Here is a 20,727-nt window from a genome sequence, read left to right as displayed (position 1 = left end):
CCCTTAATGATAACCCAGAGACAAACGCCTGAAAAGACGAGTAAGAGAGACATGCAGAATGTCAACCACCAATGTGTCAATGTCAGCCCCTGGATACATGGATACATGGTTACGTGGTTACATGGATATATGGATACATGGTTACATGGATACATGGTTACATGGATACATGGTTACATGGATACATGGATCCATAGCCACATGGTTACATGGATACATGGATACATGGATCCATGGTTACATGGATCCATGGATACATGGATACATGGATACATGGTTACATGGATACATGGTTACATGGATACATGGTTACATGGATCCATGGTTACATGGTTACATGGATACATGCTTACATGGTTACATGGTTACATGGATACATGGTTACATGGATACATGGTTACATGGTTACATGGTTACATGGATAAATGGTTACATGGATACATGGTTACATGGTTACATGGATAAATGGTTACATGGATACATGGTTACATGGTTACATGGATAAATGGTTACATGGATACATGGTTACATGGATACATGGTTACATGGATACATGGTTACATGGTTACATGGTTACATGGATACATGGTTAAATGGATACATGGTTAAATGGTTACATGGTTACATGGATACATGGTTACATGGATACATGGTTACATGGTTACATGGATACATGGTTACATGGATACATGGTTACATGGTTACATGGTTACATGGTTACATGGATACATGGTTACATGGATACATGGTTACATGGATACATGGTTAAATGGATACATGGTTAAATGGTTAAATGGATAAATGGATACATGGTTACATGGATACATGGATACATGGTTAAATGGTTACATGGATAAATGGATACATGGTGACATGGTTACATGGTTACATGGATACATGGATACATGGTTACATGGTTACATGGTTAAATGGATAAATGGATATATGGTGACATGAATATATGGACGTTTTAGCCGCTCAGACATGTTGATGCGTGTCCCCGGGGACGATGTCGCCGCCGCCGCCACGAAAGAGAGAAACACATTTTGCTCAATTTAGCGATGAAGCAGCACAGCCCGGAAAATGCTTTTCCTCCACTGTGAATTTCAATGAGCGCCTTAGTTACAGTGAAATCTACACGGAAATAAGAGCTAATGCTGCAATTACGCTGCAGCCGAAAGTGGAAGCCAATTAGCGCGCTATACACTAAAAGGAGGACTCAGCTGTAAAAGCGTCACTTCTAATGTCGACGGATGTTTTGTTTGTGCGAGTCCACGGGTTCCTGAAATGCATGAAATAGGTTCAAATTAATAAGAAGTGTAGCTAAACTTTCCTCTCCACGTGAACGATTTACAGGCGGATGCAGCTTAGCGAGTGGATTCAAACGAGGGAAATACTAAGTTACATTTAATCACCATGACAAAAAAAAACATGTTGACAAGAACATCTGTTGAGAACCGGAGTATTTAGCACATGAAAACCCAACAAAACATTGACAGAAATGTGCATTTCCTACTTAAAAATGCATCAACAGTGAGTTCATTACGCTCAAACTACTTTCTTGTGTTCAGTGAGATGAACTTTTCTTCTGAAAGAGGGTTTTTCTTTTTTTGGGGGCTTCGGTTTGTCCCCTGAAATGGCGGCAAAGCTCCAGGAAGTTCATAGCAGAAAGGTGACACATCCAATAATTACAGCGCTGCTGATTGGCCGGGGACACAAACATCCACACTGGAGGAAAACTCCACTTCATCTTTTGTGTTCGCATCCCACCAACAGCCGTCAGAAGCATTCACTGAGAGGAGCGCTCACGTCAATCAAACCTTAATTCCATGATTGACTGTTTAATTGGCAATTATTGTTCAAAAATTATTGTTTCTCTCTCGGTCTGCTGGATGTTTCTCACTATATTATCTCGTGTTAAACAAATCGGCTGCACAATGAGCTCCTCCAACACAATAACCCTGAATAGTTTTGCAAGATGTTGTCGTCGCGATTATGAGACTAATAAACGGCGGCGTTGTGAGTTATTCTTAACCTCTGCTTATCTACGGGGAGCCAGCTGTGTGTGTGTGTGTGTGTGTGTGTGTGTGTGTGTGTGTGTGTGTGTGTGTGTGTGTGTGTGTGTGTGTGGCAGAGGGCACGAATAAACGCTTTCCTGACAGTTTTCTGTTATTTTTTATTCTAATTACGTTTTGGGAGGAGGAAGAAATCACAAACTGGGCAACACAAATTAAAGAGGAAAAAACACGATATGGCCAAAAGTAAGTGGACATGAATGTGTTGGCTTCATGATATACTGTAAGTTTATAACTAAAAATATGATCATAGTGTATGAGTGCATTATTCGTGCTCTCTTTCCAAGCTACAAGGCAGGCTGAGGGCGAGGGAGACAGGTAGGATGCAGTGAAGATGAGAGAGAGACAGGCAGAGGGAGAGAGAGAGAGACAGGCAGAGGGAAGAAGAGGGGGAGAGAGAGAGAGAGAGAGAGAGAGGGAAAGAGAGGGAGAGAGAGAGAGAGGCAGAGAGAGAGGGAGAGAGAGACTAGGAGGAGGAGAAAGAGAGAAAGACTAGGAGGAAGAGAGAGAGAGACAGGCAGAGGGAGAGAGAGACAGGCAGAGGGAGAGAGAGACAGGCAGAAGGAGAGAGAGACAGGCAGAGGGAGAGAGAGACAGGCAGAGGGAGAGAGAGACAGGCAGACGGAGAGAGAGACAGGCAGAGGGAGAGAGAGACAGGCAGAGGGACAGAGAGACAGGCAGAGGGAGAGAGAGACAGGCAGAGGGAGAGAGACAGGCAGAGGGAGAGAGAGACAGGCAGAGGGAGAGAGAGACAGGCAGAGGGAGAGAGAGACAGGCAGAGGGAGAGAGACAGGCAGAGGGAGAGAGAGACAGGCAGAGGGACAGAGAGACAGGCAGAGGGAGAGAGAGACAGGCAGAGGGAGAGAGACAGGCAGAGGGAGAGAGAGACAGGCAGAGGGAGAGAGAGACAGGCAGAGGGAGAGAGAGACAGGCAGAGGGAGAGAGACAGGCAGAGGGAGAGAGAGACAGGCAGAGGGAGAGAGAGACAGGCAGAGGGAGAGAGAGACAGGCAGAGGGAGAGAGAGACAGGCAGAGGGACAGAGAGACAGGCAGAGGGAGAGAGAGACAGGCAGAGGGAGAGAGACAGGCAGAGGGAGAGAGAGACAGGCAGAGGGACAGAGAGACAGGCAGAGGGAGAGAGACAGGCAGAGGGAGAGAGAGACAGGCAGAGGGAGAGAGAGACAGGCAGAGGGAGAGAGAGACAGGCAGAGGGAGAGAGACAGGCAGAGGGAGAGAGAGACAGGCAGAGGGAGAGAGAGACAGGCAGAGGGAGAGAGAGACAGGCAGAGGGAGAGAGAGACAGGCAGAGGGAGAGAGAGACAGGCAGAGGGAGAGAGAGCCCAGGCCTTCATTGATGCGTGTCTCTGCAGTAAAGCTGAAAGATGGCTGCTGTCGCTGAGCTGCTCGCTTTGACTTTGACTCACAAACACAAGTTACTTTTCCATTGAAGTACTCAGTGAGTTCAGAGCCAATATCAGACATTCCTGCAAAACAAGAGTCAATCCGTTCTCTGGATTATGATCAGCATCAGTCGCTTCGCTGAACACAACAAAGATGTCGCCGTGTCTGCTTCTGGGAGCTGAACGACGCTACAAAATACATTGATTCACTGTGACTCGATTCACAATCAAGGAACGCCCAATGTATTCTTTCTTCATGCAGAAGGAAATGTTAGAGGAACACCTCACCCACAAAAAGAGCATTAGCATATCATCTCAAATAGTTTTAGTAAAGATGCACGGCGAATAGTCTCAGAAACGGGGTTTGATTTCATGAAAGCGTAAACGATCGTAACTTCAAAACGTTAACCTGGTTTCCGCCTTCCAAATGGGAGAACTTGCTAAATTAACATCGGATGTAACAATTGGAATGGCTGAAATTGTTGAAAAGGCATTACTGAATTAATTGTGAAAAATGATTGATAGATGCATTAATATAATTACTTTCTTAGCACCAGCCAGTATTGTGAATAACTGAAGCGTTAAAAGTACTTTTGTGTCATTACACACGTCCGCTGTCATCACCACATCCACGCATTTATTTTACTTTTCCTCCAAATTACTTTCCTGTAAACTTTCCCCGAGAGGCAATTATCTTCTTCTCTCCACCTCACACACACACACACACACACACACACACACACACACACACACCCACACACACACACACACACACACGCACAATCTCTATTCTAGAGGCAAGCTTTGATCACCACTACCTCAGCGTTACATTATAAACAGTCATTATGGTGACATCATCATCTTCAGCACTTGTCCTTGCGGGACACCGTAGTTGTGGAGTGTGTCACGGCCCACGGAGGACGGATGAGCCACAGCAAACTGGATCAGGCCTCAAAGTAACGCGTCTCTCCTCTTTGGAGATGAACGACGCGGCTTCATGTTGAAAGCGTCTCGAAAAACTGGAGCGGACTCGTTTTTTGGGGGAAGAAATGTCTTTGAGGAGGTTTGCTGTGGCGGAGAGGAACGTGTCAAAAGATAAATGAGTAATGAGTTCCACGTGTTCGGTCCAGGCGATGAGGCAGTTTCCCAGGCGGACGTTTCAGGTTGGACTGCTCCCAGAAAAGACACATCTGAGGCTGCTGCGGCTTTTGGGTTTGAGACTGTGAAACTGTGAAACTTTATCTAAGGCTCCTTACCCTATCTCTAAGGCACCTTACCCTATCTCTAAGGCTCCTTACTCTGTCTCTAAGGCTCCTTACCCTATCTCTAAGGCTCCTTACTCTGTCTCTAAGGCTCCTTACTCTGTCTCTAAGGCTCCTTACTCTGTCTCTAAGGCTCCTTACTCTGTCTCTAAGGCACCTTACTCTGTCTCTAAGGCACCTTACTCTGTCTCTAAGGCTCCTTACCCTATCTCTAAGGCTCCTTACCCTATCTCTAAGGCTCCTTACCCTATCTCTAAGGCACCTTACCCTATCTCTAAGGCTCCTTACTCTGTCTCTAAGGCTCCTTACCCTATCTCTAAGGCTCCTTACTCTGTCTCTAAGGCTCCTTACCCTATCTCTAAGGCACCTTACTCTGTCTCTAAGGCTCCTTACTCTGTCTCTAAGGCACCTTACTCTGTCTCTAAGGCTCCTTACTCTGTCTCTAAGGCTCCTTACTCTGTCTCTAAGGCTCCTTACCCTATCTCTAAGGCTCCTTACTCTGTCTCTAAGGCTCCTTACTCTGTCTCTAAGGCTCCTTACCCTATCTCTAAGGCTCCTTACTCTATCGCTAAGGCTCCTTACCCTATCTCTAAGGCTCCTTACCCTATCTCTAAGGCTCCTTACCCTATCTCTAAGGCTCCTTACCCTGTCTCTAAGGCTCCTTACCCTATCTCTAAGGCTCCTTACTCTGTCTCTAAGGCTCCTTACCCTCCCTCTAAGGCTCCTTACCCTATCTCTAAGACTCCTTACCTTATCTCTAAGGCTCCTTACACTAACTTTAAGGCTCCTTACCCTATCTCTAAGGCTCCTTACCCTAACTTTAAGGCTCCTTACCCTGTCTCTCAGGCTCCTTACCCTATCTCTAAGGCTCCTTACCCTAACTTTAAGGCTCCTTACCCTATCTCTAAGGCTCCTTACCCTATCTCTAAGGCTCCTTACTCTATCTCTAAGGCTCCTTACCCTATCTCTAAGGCTCCTTACTCTGTCTCTTAGGCTCCTTACTCTGTCTCTAAGGCGCCTTACCCTCCCTCTAAGGCTCCTTACCCTATCTCTAAGACTCCTTACCTTATCTCTAAGGCTCCTTACACTAACTTTAAGGCTCCTTACCCTATCTCTAAGGCTCCTTACCCTAACTTTAAGGCTCCTTACCCTATCTCTAAGGCTCCTTACCCTAACTTTAAGGCTCCTTACCCTATCTCTCAGGCTCCTTACCCTATCTCTAAGGCTCCTTACCCTAACTTTAAGGCTCCTTACCCTATCTCTAAGGCTCCTTACCCTAACTTTAAGGCTCCTTACCCTATCTCTAAGGCTCCTTACCCTAACTTTAAGGCTCCTTACTCTATCTCTAAGGCTCCTTACCCTATCTCTAAGGCTCCTTACCCTATCTCTAAGGCTCCTTACTCTATCTCTCAGGCTCCTTACCCTATCTCTAAGGCTCCCTACCCTAACTTTAAGGCTCCTTACCCTATCTCTAAGGCTCCTTACCCTAACTTTAAGGCTCCTTACCCTAACTTTAAGGCTCCTTACCCTATCTCTAAGGCTCCTTACCCTAACTTTAAGGCTCCTTACCCTATCTCTAAGGCTCCTTACACTAACTTTAAGGCTCCTTACCCTATCTCTAAGGCTCCTTACCCTAACTTTAAGGCTCCTTACCCTATCTCTCAGGCTCCTTACCCTATCTCTAAGGCTCCTTACACTAACTTTAAGGCTCCTTACCCTATCTCTAAGGCTCCTTACCCTAACTTTAAGGCTCCTTACCCTATCTCTCAGGCTCCTTACTCTATCTCTAAGGCTCCTTACCCTAACTTTAAGGCTCCTTACCCTATCTCTAAGGCTCCTTACCCTAACTTTAAGGCTCCTTACCCTATCTCTCAGGCTCCTTACCCTATCTCTAAGGCTCCTTACCCTAACTTTAAGGCTCCTAACCCTATCTCTAAGGCTCCTTACCCTAACTTTAAGGCTCCTTACCCTATCTCTAAGGCTCCTTACCCTAACTTTAAGGCTCCTTACTCTATCTCTAAGGCTCCTTACCCTATCTCTAAGGCTCCTTACCCTATCTCTAAGGCTCCTTACTCTATCTCTCAGGCTCCTTACCCTATCTCTAAGGCTCCCTACCCTAACTTTAAGGCTCCTTACCCTATCTCTAAGGCTCCTTACCCTAACTTTAAGGCTCCTTACCCTAACTTTAAGGCTCCTTACCCTATCTCTAAGGCTCCTTACCCTAACTTTAAGGCTCCTTACCCTATCTCTAAGGCTCCTTACACTAACTTTAAGGCTCCTTACCCTATCTCTAAGGCTCCTTACCCTAACTTTAAGGCTCCTTACCCTATCTCTCAGGCTCCTTACCCTATCTCTAAGGCTCCTTACACTAACTTTAAGGCTCCTTACCCTATCTCTAAGGCTCCTTACCCTAACTTTAAGGCTCCTTACCCTATCTCTCAGGCTCCTTACTCTATCTCTAAGGCTCCTTACCCTAACTTTAAGGCTCCTAACCCTATCTCTAAGGCTCCTTACTCTATCTCTAAGGCTCCTTACCCTATCTCTAAGGCTCCTTACCCTATCTCTAAGGCTCCTTACTCTATCTCTAAGGCTCCTTAACCTATCTCTAAGGCTCCTTACCCTATCTCTAAGGCTCCTTACTCTATCTCTAAGGCTCCTTACCCTATCTCTCAGGCTCCTTACCCTATCTCTAAGGCTCCTTACCCTAACTTTAAGGCTCCTTACCCTAACTTTAAGGCTCCTTACCCTAACTCTAAGGCTCCTCACCATAAGGCTACGGAGGAAACTCATTTTGGTCGCTTGTATCCGAGACCTCGTTCTTTCGGTCACGACATCATATCGGTTCGTGACCGGCTACATAGTATAAAAGAAAAAGAAAAAATCTTGAATGTGCACTGACACCGGATAAATAAAGTACACCTTAAGAAAGTGGATGACAAGGAAGCCTCGCTGACATGCACTGTAGTGAAGGTGGGCTCACTTTAAGATCAGAAAGCCTCTTCATCACCGCCGAGCCCCGGCGTGAAACGGCTATCAAATCCCCCTCACGACATCTTTATGAGCGCATAAAGGCTGCCGCTCTGACTTTCAGGGAGCAGATGGGAGTGAACTTTAGACTCGGCGGGGAGCGAGCAGCGGCGTCCAGCTGACAGTGGGGACGGCCTGCCTGATGTTTGATTAAGAGGCACGTTGACCTTTCCGAGGCTCCAGGGGGCGCCGAGACACGCGCTCACCTGACAGCCCGCGAGTCGGAGCCGCCTCATTACGGCCCGGATCTATCAATACACACCACCCCGGAGCTTTTCTCTCTCTCGTTCAACGGGAAAATATTAAATGCCACGGGTTTGTGGAAGACAGGTAGATGCCAGTGAAGGGGAAGTGCCGAGTATCGGAAGGTGTTTTATGGGGTTCGGAGGGGAGGAAAGAGAAAGGATGGTGCAGAGTGACTACAGCTACGTCGAAATGCAGTTACCGTGAACTCCATTAGAAAGCTGAGCGTCTCGCTCTAAAACACACACGAGTCAATAAATAGAAGCTCCGGTTACTCTCGTGCCGTCTATGATAAACAAATGGGAGCGCGGCGCTGATCACTTTACCTGAGATTGTAATTGATGGCCAGGAAGAAGCCGAGGGGAAGTCGATAGGCCGTGATGAATTGGACCTGCGCAGCGTTGTTGGGCGTGCGCCTCTACTGTTCGTGACAAATTGGCCGTGTCAGACTCGAGGTATTTCGCTCACGATCAATACATACTGACAAAAACCCTGCTGAGGCCAGCTTCACTTTATAATCACAGACACAGAGACACAAATTACACAGTGAATTACAGATATACCCGCGTTGGAAAGGCCTCCTATGCGGCCTAACAATGTTGCACTTAAAACTAGAACCACTGTTGGGTTTCCAGGAACAGCAGCCGGCTGTTTTCAGGTTTTATTTTTTCAAAGCAATGGCACACTGATAGTTCTGTTCTTCCACCAAGTGAAGGACAGACAACGTCAGCGACTAGCTGGTGAACTTAGTGGAGCTTTTAGCAGCTTTAGAGCGGGACATTTCCCTCAGGAGCTAACTGGTGGAGACAAAACAGGATTAGGATAAGAGTGAATATTGGATTTACCATTGTTAACCGTGAAACAGTTATTATGTCAATGTGTAAGGCTGGTTGTCCCCAAGTGGACTAAAAAGTCTTAAATTGCAGTTTCAAGCTAGACTTTTACATCCGTCCAAAGTCAATTTGTCCTCATGAGATATTTGTGTGAAATTGTCACAATTTGCACAAGAGTTCTTGAGTTATGGCCCGAAAAGTGTTTTTTGTGAAGTCGCAGTGGCCTTCGACCGCCTAATTCTAACCCATTCACCCTTAAGTTAAAGTGTGCCATATTTTAGGAACTCACTCAAGATACAAAGTCACAGCGACCTTTGACTGCCAAATTCAAACTAAAAGTCTGTATGACATTATCCACTGCAACATATTTTTTTGATAAACCACAAACTATTTTTCAGATGTACCAAAAAACACATTTTCTACTGATGAACATTTAAAGTGAAGTTGGTAAGTTGGATAAGGTCAAGTATTGACGCATATTTCCCAAAGCAGGACGGTTAGAGAAGAATGAGCTCGCTTCCGGCTGCCTTATTTAAGGAAAGACGTCGCTCCTCGCTGACCTCCCTTTGCTGCTTAGTTTAAAGTAAAAGGAAGCGATCACTTAACATTCTGGCACGAGCCAAAGTTGACTCTTCACATCCAATCGTTGGTCTTCTGCCCAGTCATGATTCAGCCACTGTAAATCCTCCGTCCGGCTCTACGACCCAAATCAACGTGCCTATGTGTGTGTGAGTGTGTGTGAGGGTGTGTGAGGACACACACTTTGGCCGTACTGTACTGCCGGGGTGGAGTGAGCATCTGCCCAATCAGTGGGGTCTGGCAAACGAGCCCAGGACGCTCCTGTCAGCCGTTAATTCGGCTTCACTGAGCCGCCTGTGCGAGACTCACCAGCAGTGTGTTTGAGAGCGGTTCGCTGAATGTGAGGGGAATGACACAGTTTACACATTAGGCTATCATGGTAGTAAGTAGTATATCACAGGCGCGAGGAAAGGTATTCATTACAATCAGGTCAACAATCAGCGTTTTTGTTACTTCCCTTTACAGTGGAGCTTTCTGAGATACAGTAAATCAAGCAGGCCTTGGAAAGCAAAGCTACACAGAGTCCCAGCAGCAGCTTTATGTGTTTCGATAACCTCGCCAGGGGTCATGATAAATCTTGAGAAAAAGGTATCTGGCTACATCGAGGAGAAGTTTCACCTCGTCTCGACCCCATGAGTAACGCTGGCTCTCAGGTGCAAGGAGTCCATCCTGGGTTCTTTCACGATTGTCGTTTTGCGATCATTCCCCAAAGCAGTGGTTCTCAAACTGTTTTATCACGCCCCACTTTGGAGGAAGAAAGAGTTCCGCGCCCCACCGCCCCAACAAAATTGTAACAAAATGGTCCGTGCTGAATTTTTATTGAAATAACTTTTTGTGACTCCTCCGTCTGTGCTTTTTCAAGTAATAGAATAAAGAAAATTGCAATCACTTTCAAGTAAACTGGATTGCTCCTTAAAATGTTCAATCACTTTGTTAGAACAATGCAAATAAAGTTATATTTGTGCAAAAATAGCTAATATTCTTTTTGGGACGGCTCAATCTTTATTGTTTTCTGTTGATGAAATCAAACTAAAATTCCCCGATGTTTGAAAAAATAAAAAGGTGTGATTGCCCCTCGGTGTTGCATCTATTGTGGAGAGAGAATGGCAGTCCGTGAGGCATCTAAAAGGCCTGCAATTAATTCAAATGAATCCCTGACATCCATATCATAATTAATAATATAGCCGCTGCACACAAGGCAGCGTGGGGTGCACGGAAAGTTAATTTTGCAGCGCGGAGCGTTCTCCCGGTGCACGGCGAGGTAATATTCTTAATGTTTAGGGAATACACAGCATTCCCCTCCACAACAGGTGCTTTTTCATTTTCTGTCTGGCTAGCTTTAATGATCTCATTAGACAGCCACTCTAACCGGGGAAGTGCCCGCGGCACCTCTGCCACACAACAGGGAGCACAACAACAGCTCCGGGCGGCGAGGCCGGGCATCTGTGTGATGTCACCGCTGCAACAGAAGCTGCTTACTTACGAGACGGACACGACTCCGGGAGCGTTCCAGAGGAAGGAGGAGGAGAAGAAGAAGAGGAAGAAGAAGAAGGCTAATTGAATTCCCGGCGTACGGCCATGCACAAAGCCCTCCCCGAGAGACGGAGTTGTACATCATTACCCAGAATTCTAGCCGGCAGTTCGCCCCAACTTCCTCTGCCAGGAATCAAATGGCACAGATTAATCATACATCGCCCGACGGCCAAAAGGCGGAGAGAGGAAAGGTCCAATGAGCTGATTGTCGAGCTTTCACAGCAGACGATCCTGCAGCACAGTCTCACGCCAACGGTTCGGTTATTAGCAAGTGTGACAATGACATTATTATTATAATTATCGATATCTATAGGATTGTAAACATGTATTTAATACTAATGGGGCGCCAACCTGGGATCATGGATCAATAACCAAACTCAAAATTGATGTCAGCAGTCAAAGAACCTATGAGTTCTTCACATTTAGCTGTTGAGGCGTTCAGGGGGTCTGAAGGGTCTGTCAGACCCGGAGACCCCCACATTGTTCCTCACACCGCCTCTAGTCATCGTTAGCGACTCTGCGCTGAGAGGCTCATAACATGCAGAGTGGAAGGAGTTTAATTTCAGGCATCAAAACCACTTAGGTTAGGTCAGTTGTTCTCAAACTGTGGGGCGTGCCCCTCTAGTGGGCTGCAGAGGTATTACAGGCGGGCCGCGGTTTTTATTAATCCGTTATGAAGTGTAAAATTATTCTCTGCAGTGGGCTGCTGTGAAGCACCCGGGGAGCAACTGGGGGTTCAGTCTTGCTCAAAGATCTTGCTCAAAAATTCCGCGTTGACCATTTTGTTACCATTTTGTTACATTGCATTGGGGCGGTGGGGCATGGACATTCTTCTTCCTCCAAAGTGAGACGTGGCAAAAAAGGTTTGAGAACCACTGGGTTAGGTCAACATCAACCGCGCTCTTATCCAAAACCTAACTAAGTGACTAATTACACGAGCAACTCACACAAAAAACGGCTCATGTAAAAACTATTTCGAAAGTCCTCTGGTTGAGAAATGTTCTCTTTTTTTTATTATCAGGAAAGATGAAATATAACCAAAAATGTTATATCATCCACTGATGCATACAATGGATCCAAGGCTATTTGATGAGCAGAAATTTGAGTCATTTTTAACTAAATATACTCGGGTTCAAGTCTGTTGGGGAAAAAATGTATTGACGATCGATTCCCCAAATAAAACGGCGTAGAATGAGCAGAGTCAGGAAACTCCAACCACGTGAAGGTTAATATCAACGCATTCCAGCTGCAAGGCTTCATGTTTAAACTCATGACAGGATGATTCTTCACCTCCACTCCGTTCGGCGTGACTTCGCCGCTCTGGATCCTCTCCTCCGGTCCGAGAGAGAGCGATGTTTACTCGCCCGGTCTGACAGAATGCGGCTAATCTTGGCAGAATTAAGGCAGAATTGTCTTTTTTCTTCTTCTCCAGCTTAGCTTTTAATAGGTTTCCAGACTCCCTCGTCATCCTGGACTGTGTGGTCCAATTTGAAAGTCAAAAAACCTGGCATTGAACGTTTTTTCTCTCTCTCTCTCTCTCTCTCTCTCTCTCTCTCTCTCTCTCTCTCTCTCTCTTTCTCCATCTGCCCCTCTGTCTGTCAGTCGATCTCTCTCTCATTTTTTCCCTGCCTCTATACCAGTCACATCATGTTTACCTTGTTTCCCAGACTATCGCTGCATTAAAACACAGATCACATTTAACACACTTATCTACAGCGTATATCCACACACACACACACACACACACTCTCTCACACACACACACAGACATGGTGGTAAACACTGAAGAGATGTAGTGAGATGTAGCGATTTCAGACAAATTGAGTCGTCCTCTTGCTCATTCTGCGCACACAGTCTGCCTGTGAAATGCAATTACACTCAATGCCATGAGTAAGTGGTGGAAACCAGCTTATCATGTCAGAGTCCTAACGAGAGCCACTGAGGGAAATCATCATTAATGCTGTGCAAAAACACAGACACAGCAGAGTCCCTCTGCGAGGGGAGGAAGCGGGCCTTCATCTGTTCTTTTGCTTCTCTCTTTGGTTCTTGCGTCATCTCGCATCCCTCCCTGTCGTACTCAGACTTATACAGCAGGCCGGAAAATTAGCATCTAATTTGCGACGCTGTACATTTGTTACGCGACGTCCGCTGGTCCAGACGCCTGTCGGAACATTTCCTGTTCGAGGGCGGAGTCAAACATAACTCGTCGTTATTTCCCATGCTGGGGATTCTGGATGTTTTCCCCCTTTCACTGCACATTGCACACGTTGTTGTGCAGCTTCCAGCGCACAACATGTGCTGTGAGAGTAATCGGCTCTCCTGCAGTTTACAGTAATTTCAGTGCAGTGTCAGAAATCAACTTGTAGATTTGAAAGCTCCTTGAGAAGAGCGATCCATCACGCTGACTGTTTCCTCACGCTCATTCCTGTCAAGGTCACGCCGGCTGAGAGGGGAAGCCTTCACTCTTTCTGCAGAATGTCTGTGTCTGCAGGACCAACTCTCGTCTCGGCCTCTGGCTCATCCTAATGCCACCGTTCCATCATATACGCTGGTTTCAATTATTGCATTATTTATGATTGATGAGAACATTTTGATTGATATTTTTTTAGATAATAATTTTCAGACACAACGTTTCACATTCACTGTAGTATAAAAACTGACACTTTCCCATCTATTCTAATTATTTTAAACATCCAGTGGATTATTGTAAATGACAGTTAAGCTTCTGTAGATGGACATTAATAAATATCTCAAATCCAGCCTGTAACTGACAGATCGGAACTTTTGTAAGCAAAAATAAATAGACTTTATTTATGTATTAATTTCCATTATCTCCGCCAGGAGGATACGTGTGTGTCTGTGAGTGTGCACCTCTGTGTCCGTCCACGGCTAATCTCGTCTTCTGCTGCAGCCATCTGCATAATAATACTTTGAGGGTCAAGTGATGGCAGCATGCTCAAGGACGCCTTATGGTAACGGGAACTCCTGCATGTTTTATACTTCTACTTCCTGCTTCTTCCCAAAGTCCACGATCAGCTGAGCCCTGCCTTCCTGACACATTACATTTAGATGACGCTTTCATCCAAAGCGACTTACAATGAGTGCATTCAACCAAGAGTACAAACTCAGAAAAACAAGAATCAAGAAAGTACAATTTCTCCAAGAAAGCCGAACTACAAAGTGCTATAAGTGCCATTTAAGTGCTACTAAAGTGCTGCTTTCTTTATTCAAGGTATAGATGGAAAAGATGTGTTTTTAGTTTGCGAGACGTTCTGCGGTCCTGATGTCAACGAGAGCTCAATCATTCATCACACCAGCGGGTACATCATCTACTTCCTTCAGGTAGGCCTTTCCCTTGTTATCCGTGATCGAAAATGTAAAAAAAAACTAAAAGTTGAACGCATCTGCAAGTTAATTTCCTGCTCCACGAAACCAGATTACATCTTACAACCTCAGGCTTGTCATGTTGTTGTTTTTTATCTTCCCCAGTTTGAAAGACCAATGGCAGCCCAGCTAATGGTTTATGTGAGATGTCAATCATCTAATAGGACAGACTACTTGGAATTACTTTTGTCTTAAACTAAATTATCCATCATTAGCCTGCCAGATCCCAACGATAGAGGAGAAATTGTGGGCTGGCATTGGAAGGATAATTGATTTTCATACTGCAGTACATTTTTGGAAAACCACCGGCTTCTTTGGAGATAAAAAAGATCTTAAATCATATTTCCATACGTCCATTCGTACTGTAAAGCGACTCCGCCTTTATATGGGACGATGGCTTTTACCTGGGTTCACAAATCATAAAAAGAGTAACTGCAACTCATATATTTGCGCCGTCTCAGTCTCGCTGTGAGGAAAGACGGCACATAAAAACAGAGAAGGAAGGAACCAACACCGCGACCGGGACAAGACCAATTGCTTCATCTCCACGTGGAAGACGAGCTTTTGCGCCAATCAGACCCCAACTAGCTCGGGTCCTCAATCTCAAGGGTGCAAACGATGAAAGGATGGATGGGGTGTGTGAAATATTCAGCCACGTATGTATAATCATTATTTCGCTGAAGCACTCAGCATGGTGCCGCCTGGCTAAGTGCTGATTGATTGCTCAGAGGATGCAACAGACAGAGGCGACAGATACTGTATGCACAAGGAGGGTGGAGGTGGTGGTGGGAGGGGGCGGGGCTTCTGAACGTCTCAAGGACTTTATGTGGGACATTTGCAGGAGGCAGTAAAAACAAGACGGTGTGATGCCACTGTAACAGGTTTTAGAAATTCAATTATCTCTGTGGTGTGAATGCAGCGAAAGGAGCGACAATAAAAATAAGTAGTGCGCTTTCCAATATGGGGTTTGAACGCCGTGAGGCAGTATTTTTGGGCAGATCTTCAGGCTCTGTGACTGGCTGCCTTTTCCTGCCAGCATAACACAATTACTCGCTGTTTTTCCCTGGCGTCGTACTATTGGCAGGCCGCAAAAGCAACTGAAACAGACCATCATATCAGGCTGGGACTTGGACTTGAAACTATAACGAAATGGTTTTACTACTATTTGCCTGGTGGGTGTGTTTGATCCAGAGCTAATACAAGTAAAATAACATGCCTTTAATTGAATAATAACTTCAATAAATTCAATAAATGGATACCATGGTGAAGAAGGTGAACTGATCACCATCAACACAAGATGCATGTGGACACGATTAGCTTGGAGATGAACTAAAAGGACCAGATATTCATACACATATTAATCCTCAAAGGCAACTTCAGATACATGCACAGCTAATGATACGATAACAGTAGCATTACGTTCTCATTCATTCACCTGTACTGCTGATCCACTCAGATTTAAATGGTCGATCTCATCCTCAATTGAAGGAAAAGGTTTATTGTGTACTTCTTGAGGAGAGTTTAATGAGACGATCCACACCGCTCCCTTTGTCTGTTTGATAATAAGCAGGCAGCAGCTGGTTAGCTTAGCTTAGCATAATGACTGGTAAACAGCAACCCTGGCTTTGTCCAAACAAAACAAAACAAAATCTGTTGTTTAGTTTTTCATAAATACAGATTAAAGAAAGGAGATACATCATGTGGTAATCAGTAAACTGACTATTTTCCTCAGCTTCAAGTCTTTTTTTGCAATGCTAAGCTAACCAGCTGCTGTCTGTAGCCTCATGTTTACCAGACACACATACTGTGTTAGAGTGGCATCGCTCTTCTCTTCTATTAAAGTGCGATTCAATTAGTTTCCCAAAATGTTGAATGAATCCTTTTGAGATGGCGTGTATTGCCTCAAATAATAAATTCACACTTTCCAAATTGAGCACAAATTTTGTTTAGCTTAAGAGCTAATTGTGTTGTTTTGCTTTCAGCACAGCCCCTCAATGCGTCTCGGGTCACATTGAAAACGTGATCAGGCTCCCAGAGTGAGTTTTTTTTTTACGTTAGACATTTCAACACCAGACAAAGTGATCATCAAATTACTGGTAATGATCAGCCGCTCCGCCGACACCCAATCACAGCCATCGTGTGCTCTTTCTCCAACTCACAACAAGATTCTGTTTCCAGGAGACAAGAGTCTAAATCCAACTAACTACCCTTGTCATATGATTTGGACTCCCGTGCTGCAAAAGCTGATAACTCTGCAGCCATCTGCCGGCCTCGCTCCACTGCTCGACAAACAAACGTAGCCGAAGGGGAAGCGCTGGGTATGATGGATTCCGGCGCGCCTAATGAAACGCTGCCGTTGTGAGCCGGCGCCGCTCAAACACGTAAAGGTCACGATAAATCAAGTCGCTCAGTGCCAGCCGCCCGCCTTTCTGATTTCTGCAAAAACATGACCCCAATCAAGTGTGTAAATAGATACCCCACAAGTTATCCACAGGGACGCATTTCAAAATAAAGATTCTCACTTTAAAACGGTTGTTGATCTGTTGATGGATTGTGGTTATCTGGATCAAGGTCCATGCCTACTACTCATTATATGAATAATTTATTTCATAGTCATGTATTGTGCTGTAACTGTGTTACATTGTTCATTCTGGTCACATGACATCTATTGCTTCTGTCCATTCGGGGAAAGGGATCCTCCTCTGTTGCTCTCCCTCAGGTTTCTTCCCTTTTTTCCCTGTGAAAGGGTTTTTACTATCTTTATTTAGGGGAGTTTTTCCTGATCCGATGTCATATGTGTACAGACTGTAAAAGCCCTCCGAGGCAAATTTGTAATTTGTGATTTTGGGCGATACAAAATAAACTGAATTGAATCTGCAGAAATGTTATTGTTTGATGGAGAAACGCTTAAGAAGCTAATTCACAAAGCATTTTGCTGGTTTGGGCTTTGTGTAAATTTACTGTAAATCAAATATAGTTGGCGTTTTGAACGTTGTCAGACATAGCTGGAACTGGTAATGAACATTTTTACAGATAAATCAATAAATAAAATAAATAAACAAATGGTCTAGAGATGATTTGGTAATGAAAACAAAAATCTGTTGCAGTCCCTTCTCCATCAGCGTGTGTTTACTATGTGTCTAACACCCTGTTTGATATTCCTGAAAGCCTCGGATTGCAGCGGCAACGATGTCAAAAGAGTTATGATGGCGATGCTGACTCACTCACTCACTCACTCACTCACTCACTCACTCACTCGCTACAAGACGGCGGTAACAGGTGCACAGATAGCAGATGTCTGGAAAATCATGGTGCAGGGTGCAGCCGGCGTTGCACAGCGATCAATAAAGCCGCGTGCAGGCGGAGGTGGGACAAACACCGCTGCGATTTCACTTCTTCTTCACGTGGTTTGAAAGGGCCGGCCATAGAAAACAAGTGAAGTGAGCTATTGACATAACACCTACAAGTTGGCCCGCGGCCATGAAGTTGGAATCGAAACAGGCATTAAGTGTGTAGTGCACAGTGAATCACGCGGCCGCGGCCCTCCATTAGAATGCACTCAAAAGCCTGAAGGCACGCAAGCGGCCGTAATACACCAAACAGCTGTTTGGGGGAGGAAACAGAAGCGTTCCCCAGTCTGTACACAGGTACACATCTGCTTCCAGTGTGCTCTGGGGGGGAACATAACAGGCAGTAACTGAGGCTGATGTTCAACAGAAAGGTGACGTTTGTATACACGGTTTGCTGCGGCCTCATGGAATTATGTTTTGGATAATCCACCAGGGGCAGCCTTGGTTGTGGCTTTGTGAGTTTTTATGAAGATAATAATTTGCCATATTTTGATACGCATTTACATTTAGAGCAGGATAACAAAACGAATGAAACCATATGTTTAATTGCCGGTCTTTGGCATAGATAATTAAAAAGTTTAAAGTGTTAGTAGCATCAAAATACGTAGTCAGATTTGGTCGTATGTTTATAATTTTGAGTGGCAGAAATGTGTTTTTTTCTGGTTCTGGTTTCCATCATAAAACTGCCAAGTGTTGGCAACTCATTTCCAATGAAAGTAGAGAGCAGAACTAGCTAAAAATAAACGTCTAAAGTCATCGGGTCAGCAGCACTTCAGCCCGTCCTCCAGAGCCCCGCCCCCAAAATGATCGTGATAAACGTACACAGCGAACATGGCTAATGTTGGCGCTCACAGCTGTTAAGCTAGCAGCTTGTGGAGGACTCCGACTGGCAGGCAGCCCGTCCAATCGCTTCATTCGGCCCGAATGTCCCGACTGGACGGACTTATACCAATCCTGAGGTACACAGGTCAAGGTTTCTTTGGGGTTAATTACTGTCAAGATGTAATAACACATTTTTGAAGATCACCCATGCCTTTAATCTCTCTGACCCTCAGTGTTGAAGCCACAGCACTTAGGTAGTTAAAAATGACTATTTTGTTGGTGTCGGTAACAAAACCCTGATGATATATTGACGAGGCCCCGCCCCCTTTTTTAGCCCATTAGTCAACTCATCAGTTGTTTTTTGGCTTTAGTTGATTTAATCGACACATCTGTAAATTACACAAAAGTAACTTGAAATATTCTGTTTACCAGACATGTGCTCATACACTTCTTGGAAATAACTCATTGCGCATAAACATTTTTTATTAAAAAAGCATCAAAAGCACGGAGGAAATCTTAGTCGACGAAGACCAAATCGAGCGATTGGAGACGAGCGATCGAGACGTAACACATATCGCCAAAATTCTTTAACAACTCATAATAATAGAGCAGTAATCATAAGGAGAGCTGGAGAGCCAAATACATAAATACCAAATAAATACCTCCCTGCACAGAAATGCAAGTCTTTGCTTTAAGAAGTTCAAAAGTTTACTGGAAAAAAACAAAAACATTCAACCCAAAAAATCCCAACAGCGGCGACAACAATACTTGTAAAGTGGAGGCACACACACTTTGTAGTTAATGAGACGATGGAGGAGCACCAGTGTTTACGCCACCGAAGAACTCACAGGACCGTCTCCCTGTCAGATGTAATAACCATGACAACAAGAAAAGCCTCTCCTTTAAATCTCTCACTCCGTAGTATAAATATATATATCATTTTTCTTTTTGGTTTCTTCGTTTCCAGCCCAGAGAAACAAATCATTAGTTGTTCAACAAACTCTTGCAGAGAGGGACGGATTTGGGGGAGCAGGGGAACGAGCGTCTGAGCCCCTTTTTTCGGGATGCTCTCTCGCTCGTGCCAGAAACTCATTCTGCTGCACACACACACTCCACCGCGAAGTGGAGAGAGAGCGGTGTGAAACATCTTTCGCCGTCATTACCCCTCAGGCACCTGAATGCAGACCGGCAGCAATTTCCTGCGGAAGACACAACACCTCAGGGGGGTGTTTTGGCATCCGTTTTCCAAAGTACTTCACCGAATCCCCGCACCACGCGGTCCCACCGTCATGTCAGGTGGTCATAAATCCGCCCGTGCAGATTCCTTCCCCATTATTGAGAGGACTCCCCCGCGGCTAGACCGGCGTCTCGCGAGTGTTTGGCTCTCAGGAAAAGCAATCACTCGGTGCAATAAAGCCGTCACGCCGCTTATGCCGCCGCGTACTGCCCCGTGTCGCCAATGGCTCGATTCCACCCCCCCGGGGGGTTGAAGACTTCCACAGCTGATTGCGTCAATACATCAAACAATTAATCTAGGGGGCGGGTGCAGCAATGTGAATACAATCAATGAGGCAATCAAACAAAGCAATCAACATCCAATTGTGTAAAATTAAAAAAGGTGGAGATGTTTGTTTGTTTCCGTCTCGAGGCAACAGAGAACCTTGGAGGGCTGGAGAACAATGAGGCCCAGTTCTGTTCTGGATGAAACCGGTGTAGATCTCACGGAGGAGGCCATCATGGACCGGCACATGACACGTGTCGGTGAAGCCGGTATGGAAACAGTTTACAGCGACTTTTCCGCTGCGCTTATGCAAGAAGCGTGGCTCTAAATGAGGGAAGCTGGTTGTCACATTCCTATTTTTGTTTCCATCTTCAGATGACGTCTAATAAACGGGGAGGCTTGAACTGTTTGGAGGTTCTGTTTTTGGGGAGTGTGATTACCGTAAAAGTCGGGTTACACGCCGCTACTACCTTCGGTCAGTGTCCCCGTTTGCTCATCGCTGTAGCCAGCTGGCGCTCATGCTAGTTCCCCGCTAACTTCCGCTAGCTCTCCACTAACTTCCGCTAGCTCTCCGCTAGCTCCCCGACAACCACCGAAGGTAGCGGGACCAGCCCCGGCTCGCGACACCCGACTCGGGCAGAGGAGACGCGGTCGGTAGCAGCAGGAACGGGGAGCTAGCAGTAGCTAGTGCTGCTACTAGCTTGCTACATCGGGACAC

Source organism: Taurulus bubalis (assembly GCF_910589615.1).
Source record: "Taurulus bubalis genome assembly, chromosome: 18".
Taxonomy (NCBI): Eukaryota; Metazoa; Chordata; class Actinopteri; order Perciformes; family Cottidae; genus Taurulus; species Taurulus bubalis.
The sequence above is the reverse complement of the archived record's forward strand: the minus strand, read 5'-3'. Positions refer to the sequence as shown.